Raw genomic sequence first — 10489 nt, forward strand, 5'->3', positions numbered from 1 at the left:
ACTTAAGAAAACACACGCAAATAGACAAAACACAAGCAAATTAAGAAAACAACTTCATTAATTTGACAACACATGTGCAGCATTCAGCAAACGCACTGCAAATACACACAACACAACCAAATACATAAACGCGCTGCAAATAAAAAATGATGCAAAAAGAAAAGCACACAAACCCCGAAAAAAGAAGCGATGCAAAAAGAAAAACAACTTCATTAATTTGAGAGACTGCATAGACTGTAAATATTAAGTCTGTGTTTGAGATATGTTTTCTCTCGTTTGGTGGGTGTGTCTCTCAGGTCACAGGTGATACTCAATCAGCAGAGACGTCTGTAAACTTGTGGTGATAAAACATTTAAAACTGCATCAGCGTTTAACGTTGACGTTTGTTTAAGCCATATTACATGAGAGGGTTTCATTTCGAGGTCCGAAAGGCATCACTGAAGTGTAGGCCTCCTCAAGTGTAATATTGTGATTATACAACAACGGTTACCAACAAAACAAGTGATCAATCTGTATTCATATTGTGGAGCAATTTGCTCTTGAAATACAAAAAACAGACTGGATTTCTAGTCCCTGTTTAGTAAACCAGCCAATTTACCGTGGGATTTATCAATCTGAATAAGTCCCGTTAATATAAACACAAAACTGCTTTGCTAACTCCATCGTGTTGTAAGTAAGACATCTGCTGAAAAAGTTATTGTATTCATTAGCATGATTGCCGTACTGTTTAGTTCACAAACATCCAACACACCAAAGTACAAAGACATAGCGGACCAGACGCCAGCTTTTATTTTGAAAAGCCAAAGCTCGGGACGGCACCAGCCAGGAGGGCATGAGACGGGAGCATAGACTGTATATTATTAATATATTATGTTATTAATAATAATAATAATAATAATATGAATTTAATATACAGTCTGTGGAGTTCTCCAGGCTGCAGCCATACCCGGCTCTAATAAAGAGGCAGAGCCCTCTCTCCCCGTGGGGGTGAAAATCCAGCTGTTCCACCAGCTGCTCCCTCTAGAGGTCTGGAGAACTTCCGTTGTGTAATCTGGATGCTGCGTTTTTTTGTTGCATTTGTTTTCAGGGTTTGTGTGCTTTTCTTTTTGCATCGTTTCATATTTGCAGTGCGTTTATGTATTTGGTTGTGTTGTGTGTATTTTCAGCGCGTTTGCTGAATGCTGCGCATGTGTTGTCAAATTAATGAAGGTGTTTTCTTAATTTGCTTGTGTTTTGTCTATTTGTGTGTGTTTTCTTAAGTTGCAGGGTGTACTTAAGTCCTTGGGAAAGATATGTGCTATCTGCTTTCTTTCTGTGCAAGTGTGTGGAACTTAAACACCAAAATAAGGAGCCCCTAAGGGACACAGGGATTTTTTTTTTTTTTTTTGGTGCGGACAAGATACTTTCTGGTGCCCACGAGAAACTTTCTTGTGTGCCCGAGAAACCAATCTGAATACCAGTTAGAATGGAGGAGGTTTTCATCTTCCTGAAAACACAGTGAAATGTACCTGAATGTGTCATCAATAAACTTAAAGATGATAAGATTAACCGATTTCATGCTGTGAATGTGAAATATTAACCTTAGCCACATAACCTTAGCAGTACTTCGCTAGCATCATTTTTCTAGCATTAAATTGGTTTCTTGTTGGCACAAGATACTTTAGCGTGCTCACGAGAAAGTTTCTCGTGCACACCAGAAAGTATCTTGTGTGCACAAGATTTAAAAAAAATCCTCATGTCCCTTAAGGGGCTCCGTCCAAAAACATTGCTGTGTTTTTCCTGTATACTTTGGTATATGAGTTGAATGACTGATACATTTTGTGTTTTACAAAATTCTGGACCTTCAGCCATGTCTTGTGGCCTTTATCAGCGAATGATGTTTACAGAGTTTACAGCTGAGTTAAGAGCTAGGTTGACAGCTTGTCATATACAGTATGGGGGGGAGAACTTGTACAGGGTACAGCTTGATCAGATTGCCCAAAAAAAGGCCTTTTGACCTAGACCTTTTTACAATTTGCTATTTCCTACAGATGAAATATATTTAGTTGTGTACTTACATTATCCCAAATGTTTCCAACAATGTTCAAAACCAGAGAAATCTGTCATATTAATCAGTGACATGGAGTGTGCCAATGGCGTCGTGTAGCCTTTGACCCCTCTAGTTGCTTCTGTCAAAACATGACAAACGCCAGATGATACGTTCATGAGTGATTGTAAATCCTACAATGTCAATGTGAGTTTTTCACAGTTGCTGAAAAACCTATCTTATGACAGCTCTGTTTTATACATGTGTATATGATATATATATCATTGACTGCTGACTCCTTTCGGGGTATGTGGCCATAAGGGCTCTCCCGAATATCATTTTTTGTGCTTCAAAGCTTTGGTACTAATCAACAGCGAATATTCGAAGCTTGGGTGGGGGGGTTGGGGGGGTTGGGGAGGAATGATCAGAGCCAGTCAGACCAACATAAGTGATCCGGCGAATTCACTGCAGGGTTGTGCTGTGGTGGGAGTATCACTTAAATTGCTCATTTGTGTGATGTCCTGTTGTGTTATTTAACACCCCAATGTAGAGCATGACTCAAATACACATTTTCCTACAGATAACTTTTGAAACTGATCAACAAGAAGAACATTTTCCATGGCCTGCAAATATGAAAAGTAAAAACTCAGATTTTTCACATCTTAATGTTATCCACTCACACAATTGTATGGAGAATTGCAAGTGCACATACATAAACGTTAACATATTGTATGCCCTATTCAACAATTCACAAAGGATTAAAGCAGAGACCTTGCCCCTATGCAGCCCACAGCAATTCAATGGAAACATGGTATTATAAATAAACTGTACGTCAGCATGAGCAGGACACAAGTACTACAATATGTAGCAATGAGGTCGATATGGTTATAAAGAATACCAGATATAAAACTACATAAGAATGGAATCAAAATCTTAAGCAGTTCTCAACAAACTGTAATTACAGAAATAGTGACAGTCTTTGAAAAAAAGCAATTCAAGTGGCTAAGTTGGCATCCCTGTGAGACTCGTACTTATCATAGGTTCAGCTCATGGGTTGGTTGTGACTGTTGGCCATTTCATCACATCACTGTTGGACATGATTTTCTATCATTACATTCAACAAGCAATTTGTTGTATTTTAGCAGAATACTGAAAGCAGCAGAATAAGTAAGAAGTAATATCGTTATCGTGATATTCAACAACATTAACGCATATTGCACATTTTCCTCATATCGTGCAGCCCTAATGTATTTACAGCATTATTACTGCACAGTTTATCAGTCCTGGTGTGTGTGTGTGTGTGTGTGTGTTTTGTCCCTGTGGTCTACTGAGAGCAATGCTGATTGTATAGTCTGACAGCAGCAGGAAAGAAAGACCTGCGGTATCTCTCCTTGACGCAGCACCGGTGCAGCAGCCTGTCACTCAGGGAGCTGTTCAGTGCTGACAGAGTGTCCTCCATGGGGTGGGATGAGTTGTCTATCATGGAGGATAATTTAGCCACTACCCTCCTGAATTCCACTGCCTCCACAGCGTCAAGGGGAGAAACGAGAAAAAAGCTGGCCTTCTTAATCAGCCGGTCCAGGCTTTTCCTGTCTGCCATTGCAATTCCACTGGCCCAGCAGACTAGCCTGGATGCCAGCCGAACTTAGCCCCACCCACAACATTCGAGGTCGGGAAGTCATACTCACATTCTGACTAGAATCTGAGTATGACCATGTCAGGCTACCAGCAGACCACTCCATAGAAAAAGGCTGATGCAACAACTAGGGTTGGGTATCGGTTTGATTCAAATTCCTATTCTCCCATTCGATTCCGGTTCTTATTGATTCCGATTCTTTGAGGGTGGAGTTGAAACAGGCCACATGCTTTTTTTCTCAGATGGAGAAAGAGGAACATTTTATTTTGATTGGTGATTTACAGTTTTATCGGGCTTTTTCCAACGTAAAGTAAAGCCACACTAGAGCGCTGCTTACTGTGCTCCATGGCTGCAACATAACAAGCGCCTGCAAGTAGGGTGGCCGCTACCGAAACCAAAAATTGTGCATGTTCAATTTGGAACTGATGGTCAGATTCGAGACCAACGTTTCCAATAAAAACAACAACAAAAAAGATTCTAAGTTCGAACCGGTTCTCGATGCCCAATCCTAGCCACCACAGAATCATAAAATGTCCTCAGGAGTGCCCCCTGCACCCCAAAGGACCTGAGTCTCCTCAGCAGATACACTCTGCTCTGGCCTTTTTTGTACAGTGCTGTGGTGTTGGCAGTCCAGTCCAGTTGATTGTCAGGTGAACACCCAGGTACTTATATGATTTTACCACATCAACATCCGTACCCAGGATGTTCACCGGTAGAGGAGGAGAGTGTTTGCCCCTGCGGAAATCCACTACCAGCTCCTTGGTTTTCCCAGCATTGATCTGGGGGTGGTTGCATTGTCACCAGTCTGTAAAGTCTTGGTTAAGTTCTCTGTACTCCCTGTCTTCCCCATCTGAGATGAGGCCAACAACTGCGGAGTCATTCGAGAACATTTGCAGGTGGCAGTTTCCTGTCCCCTGAACTGAAGTCTGCAGTGTAGAGGGTAAACAGGAACGGTGCCCGAACTGTTCCCTGTGGGGCCCCTGTGCTGCAGACAACTGTGTCGGACACACAGCCCTGTGTCCTTACAAACTGAGGTCGGTTGGGCTGGTAGTCCATCCTTTGAGCTGGAGGTCCACCCCAGTCCGCTCCAACTTGTCCCTCAGAAGCGGTGGCTGTATGATGTTGAAAGCACTGGAGAAATTATAGAACATAATTCTCACATTTACCGTGGGATTTATCAATCTGAATAAGTCCCGTTAATATAAACACAAAACTGCTTTGCTAACTCCATCGTGTTGTAAGTAAGACATCTGCTGAAAAAGTTATTGTATTCATTAGCATGATTGCCGTACTGTTTAGTTCACAAACATCCAACACACCAAAGTACAAAGACATAGCGGACCAGACGCCAGCTTTTATTTTGAAAAGCCAAAGCTCGGGACGGCACCAGCCAGGAGGGCATGAGACGGGAGCATAGACTGTATATTATTAATATATTATGTTATTAATAATAATAATAATAATAATATGAATTTAATATACAGTCTGTGGAGTTCTCCAGGCTGCAGCCATACCCGGCTCTAATAAAGAGGCAGAGCCCTCTCTCCCCGTGGGGTTGAAAATCCAGCTGTTCCACCAGCTGCTCCCTCTAGAGGTCTGGAGAACTTCCGTTGTGTAATCTGGATGCTGCGTTTTTTTGTTGCATTTGTTTTCAGGGTTTGTGTGCTTTTCTTTTTGCATCGTTTCATATTTGCAGTGCGTTTATGTATTTGGTTGTGTTGTGTGTATTTTCAGCGCGTTTGCTGAATGCTGCGCATGTGTTGTCAAATTAATGAAGGTGTTTTCTTAATTTGCTTGTGTTTTGTCTATTTGTGTGGGTTTTCTTTAGTTGCAGGGTGTACTTAAGTCCTTGGGAAAGATATGTGCTATCTGCTTTCTTTCTGTGCAAGTGTGTGGAACTTAAACACCAAAATAAGGAGCCCCTAAAGGGACACAGGGATTTTTTTTTTTGGTGCGGACAAGATACTTTCTGGTGCCCACGAGAAACTTTCTTGTGTGCCCGAGAAACCAATCTGAATACCAGTTAGAATGGAGGAGGTTTTCATCTTCCTGAAAACACAGTGAAATGTACCTGAATGTGTCATCAATAAACTTAAAGATGATAAGATTAACCGATTTCATGCTGTGAATGTGAAATATTAACCTTAGCCACATAACCTTAGCAGTACTTCGCTAGCATCATTTTTCTAGCATTAAATTGGTTTCTTGTTGGCACAAGATACTTTAGCGTGCTCACGAGAAAGTTTCTCGTGCACACCAGAAAGTATCTTGTGTGCACAAGATTTAAAAAAAATCCTCATGTCCCTTAAGGGGCTCCGTCCAAAAACATTGCTGTGTTTTTCCTGTATACTTTGGTATATGAGTTGAATGACTGATACATTTTGTGTTTTACAAAATTCTGGACCTTCAGCCATGTCTTGTGGCCTTTATCAGCGAATGATGTTTACAGAGTTTACAGCTGAGTTAAGAGCTAGGTTGACAGCTTGTCATATACAGTATGGGGGGAGAACTTGTACAGGGTACAGCTTGATCAGATTGCCCAAAAAAGGCCTTTTGACCTAGACCTTTTTACAATTTGCTATTTCCTACAGATGAAATATATTTAGTTGTGTACTTACATTATCCCAAATGTTTCCAACAATGTTCAAAACCAGAGAAATCTGTCATATTAATCAGTGACATGGAGTGTGCCAATGGCGTCGTGTAGCCTTTGACCCCTCTAGTTGCTTCTGTCAAAACATGACAAACGCCAGATGATACGTTCATGAGTGATTGTAAATCCTACAATGTCAATGTGAGTTTTTCACAGTTGCTGAAAAACCTATCTTATGACAGCTCTGTTTTATACATGTGTATATGATATATATATCATTGACTGCTGACTCCTTTCGGGGTATGTGGCCATAAGGGCTCTCCCGAATATCATTTTTTGTGCTTCAAAGCTTTGGTACTAATCAACAGCGAATATTCGAAGCTTGGGTGGTGGCAGCTTTGGTGGGGTTGGGGGGGTTGGGGAGGAATGATCAGGGCCAGTCAGACCAACATAAGTGATCCGGCGAATTCACTGCAGGGTTGTGCTGTGGTGGGAGTATCACTTAAATTGCTCATTTGTGTGATGTCCTGTTGTGTTATTTAACACCCCAATGTAGAGCATGACTCAAATACACATTTTCCTACAGATAACTTTTGAAACTGATCAACAAGAAGAACATTTTCCATGGCCTGCAAATATGAAAAGTAAAAACTCAGATTTTTCACATCTTAATGTTATCCACTCACACAATTGTATGGAGAATTGCAAGTGCACATACATAAACGTTAACATATTGTATGCCCTATTCAACAATTCACAAAGGATTAAAGCAGAGACCTTGCCCCTATGCAGCCCACAGCAATTCAATGGAAACATGGTATTATAAATAAACTGTACGTCAGCATGAGCAGGACACAAGTACTACAATATGTAGCAATGAGGTCGAAATGGTTATAAAGAATACCAGATATAAAACTACAAAAGGATGGAATCAAAATCTTAAGCAGTTCTCAACAAACTGTAATTACAGAAATAGTGACAGTCTTTGAAAAAAAGCAATTCAAGTGGCTAAGTTGGCATCCCTGTGAGACTCGTACTTATCATAGGTTCAGCTCATGGGTTGGTTGTGACTGTTGGCCATTTCATCACATCACTGTTGGACATGATTTTCTATCATTACATTCAACAAGCAATTTGTTGTATTTTAGCAGAATACTGAAAGCAGCAGAATAAGTAAGAAGTAATATCGTTATCGTGATATTCAACAACATTAACGCATATTGCACATTTTCCTCATATCGTGCAGCCCTAATGTATTTACAGCATTATTACTGCACAGTTTATCAGTCCTGGTGTGTGTGTGTGTGTGTGTGTGTGTGTGTGTGTGTGTTTTGTCCCTGTGGTCTACTGAGAGCAATGCTGATTGTATAGTCTGACAGCAGCAGGAAAGAAAGACCTGCGGTATCTCTCCTTGACACAGCACCCGGTGCAGCAGCCTGTCACTCAGGGAGCTGTTCAGTGCTGACAGAGTGTCCTCCATGGGGTGGGATGAGTTGTCTATCATGGAGGATAATTTAGCCACTACCCTCCTGAATTCCACTGCCTCCACAGCGTCAAGGGGAGAAACGAGAAAAAAGCTGGCCTTCTTAATCAGCCGGTCCAGGCTTTTCCTGTCTGCCATTGCAATTCCACTGGCCCAGCAGACTAGCCTGGATGCCAGCCGAACTTAGCCCCACCCACAACATTCGAGGTCGGGAAGTCATACTCACATTCTGACTAGAATCTGAGTATGACCATGTCAGGCTACCAGCAGACCACTCCATAGAAAAAAGGCTGATGCAACAACTAGGGTTGGGTATCGGTTTGATTCAAATTCCTATTCTCCCATTCGATTCCGGTTCTTATTGATTCCGATTCTTTGAGGGTGGAGTTGAAACAGGCCACATGCTTTTTTTCTCAGATGGAGAAAGAGGAACATTTTATTTTGATTGGTGATTTACAGTTTTATCGGGCTTTTTCCAACGTAAAGTAAAGCCACACTAGAGCGCTGCTTACTGTGCTCCATGGCTGCAACATAACAAGCGCCTGCAAGTAGGGTGGCCGCTACCGAAACCAAAAATTGTGCATGTTCAATTTGGAACTGATGATCAGATTCGAGACCAACGTTTCCAATAAAAACAACAACAAAAAAGATTCTAAGTTCGAACCGGTTCTCGATGCCCAATCCTAGCCACCACAGAATCATAAAATGTCCTCAGGAGTGCCCCCTGCACCCCAAAGGACCTGAGTCTCCTCAGCAGATACACTCTGCTCTGGCCTTTTTTGTACAGTGCTGTGGTGTTGGCAGTCCAGTCCAGTTGATTGTCAGGTGAACACCCAGGTACTTATATGATTTTACCACATCAACGTCCGTACCCAGGATGTTCACCGGTAGAGGAGGAGAGTGTTTGCCCCTGCGGAAATCCACTACCAGCTCCTTGGTTTTCCCAGCATTGATCTGGGGGTGGTTGCATTGTCACCAGTCTGTAAAGTCTTGGTTAAGTTCTCTGTACTCCCTGTCTTCCCCATCTGAGATGAGGCCAACAACTGCGGAGTCATTCGAGAACATTTGCAGGTGGCAGTTTCCTGTCCCCTGAACTGAAGTCTGCAGTGTAGAGGGTAAACAGGAACGGTGCCCGAACTGTTCCCTGTGGGGCCCCTGTGCTGCAGACAACTGTGTCGGACACACAGCCCTGTGTCCTTACAAACTGAGGTTGGTTGGGCTGGTAGTCCATCCTTTGAGCTGGAGGTCCACCCCAGTCCGCTCCAACTTGTCCCTCAGAAGCGGTGGCTGTATGATGTTGAAAGCACTGGAGAAATTATAGAACATAATTCTCACAGTGCTTCTAGCCTTTTCCAGGTGTGAGAGAGATCTCTAGAGGAAGATGCCTTCATACAATATCCTGCACAGCTAAGCACAGGCCAATGATGCTGATTCAGATAGAGGGCAGGGAGCGAAAAGCAGAATAGAAAAAAAAAAATGAAAAAAAAGAATTAATTGAAGTTTATTTTTTTTTATTTTTCTATTAAATACAACCCACTAAAGTTGTAAGTCCCTCCCAGTTCTTGAAAAGGTAGAACTTGACAAATAAAGAAATTGACAAATAAAATAAAACTGAATTCTTGAATTATTTATAATTAATATGTAAAAACATCTGTTACATATGTTTTTTTTAATTATGAATTGTATTGTAAGGAATTCAAAGGCTAAATGATCCAATTACTAGACTACAATTACAATGACTAACCCTAGACTTACTGACAACATGGTGTGGCCGGTCTCCCTCCTCGCGCGCAGCCAGTCCGAGTGGAGCTCGTCTCTGTGGCAGTGGACCGTCTGTGCGGCTCTGTGTTTTCTGGATGAAATCTACCTATACATTATGACGTTTAACTATATTATTGCTGTTACTGTTAAACCTGTAAAGTGGTAACGTTAGACTAATCAGAAAGCCGCGGACGAGGCGGAACATCTTACATTTGCTGATTTATTGAGTGTTTTTTTAGTCCAAGAGCATCGGAAACCACAGAGGTAAGTCATCTTACATTTACCTGCGTCGTAAGAAAACGCACATGCTACAGGAGCCGCTTGGTTTTTCTTTTCTTACCCACATTATGGTGACTAAACTGGGCTATATTACACCGAGACCCATGCTTTTCCAGTAAGGAAACGATAGCTTCATGATACTAAAATAACGACTGAGTTAGCTTGAACTTTTTCAACAGGAGCGTTCCAGCAGGGCTTTGAAACCTGTTGAACCCTAACCAAAAAAAAAAGAAGAGCGAAAATAATGAAACTAGTCGAGCCTAAGCAAGCATGCATTCTGCTGTGTATTTTCACGTAGGCTGTATTTGTTTATTCATTTATCCCTGTTTTTTAAATGGTGGAGTTCAAATGAGTGCAAAACATATAGTTATGTAGCTATGGCTATATCTCACACTTAAATAACAGAACGATATTATTACTACCTTTACGGCTGTAACTTTATAGGAATAGTAGAGTGTAGCAGTGGTGTAGTCTAATGTATTGTAGTGGGTATACTGTACTGTATATTGGCCAGAATCTGCCTTTTTTAAGGGGTGGGGGGTATATATCATAGTGGGGGCTCTGGGTGGGAACTTAATTTCCTGTATTCGGATCGGATACACTTGTATGCACCAAATTACGTTGAAAATACCTTTATTTATCCTATATGAAGAAGAAAAACACAGATGACAATTCAAAATCTATCAACCATATAATGGAAAGCATGTTGGT

Source organism: Sander vitreus, chromosome 5 (genome assembly GCF_031162955.1).
Source record: "Sander vitreus isolate 19-12246 chromosome 5, sanVit1, whole genome shotgun sequence".
Taxonomy (NCBI): domain Eukaryota; kingdom Metazoa; phylum Chordata; class Actinopteri; order Perciformes; family Percidae; genus Sander; species Sander vitreus.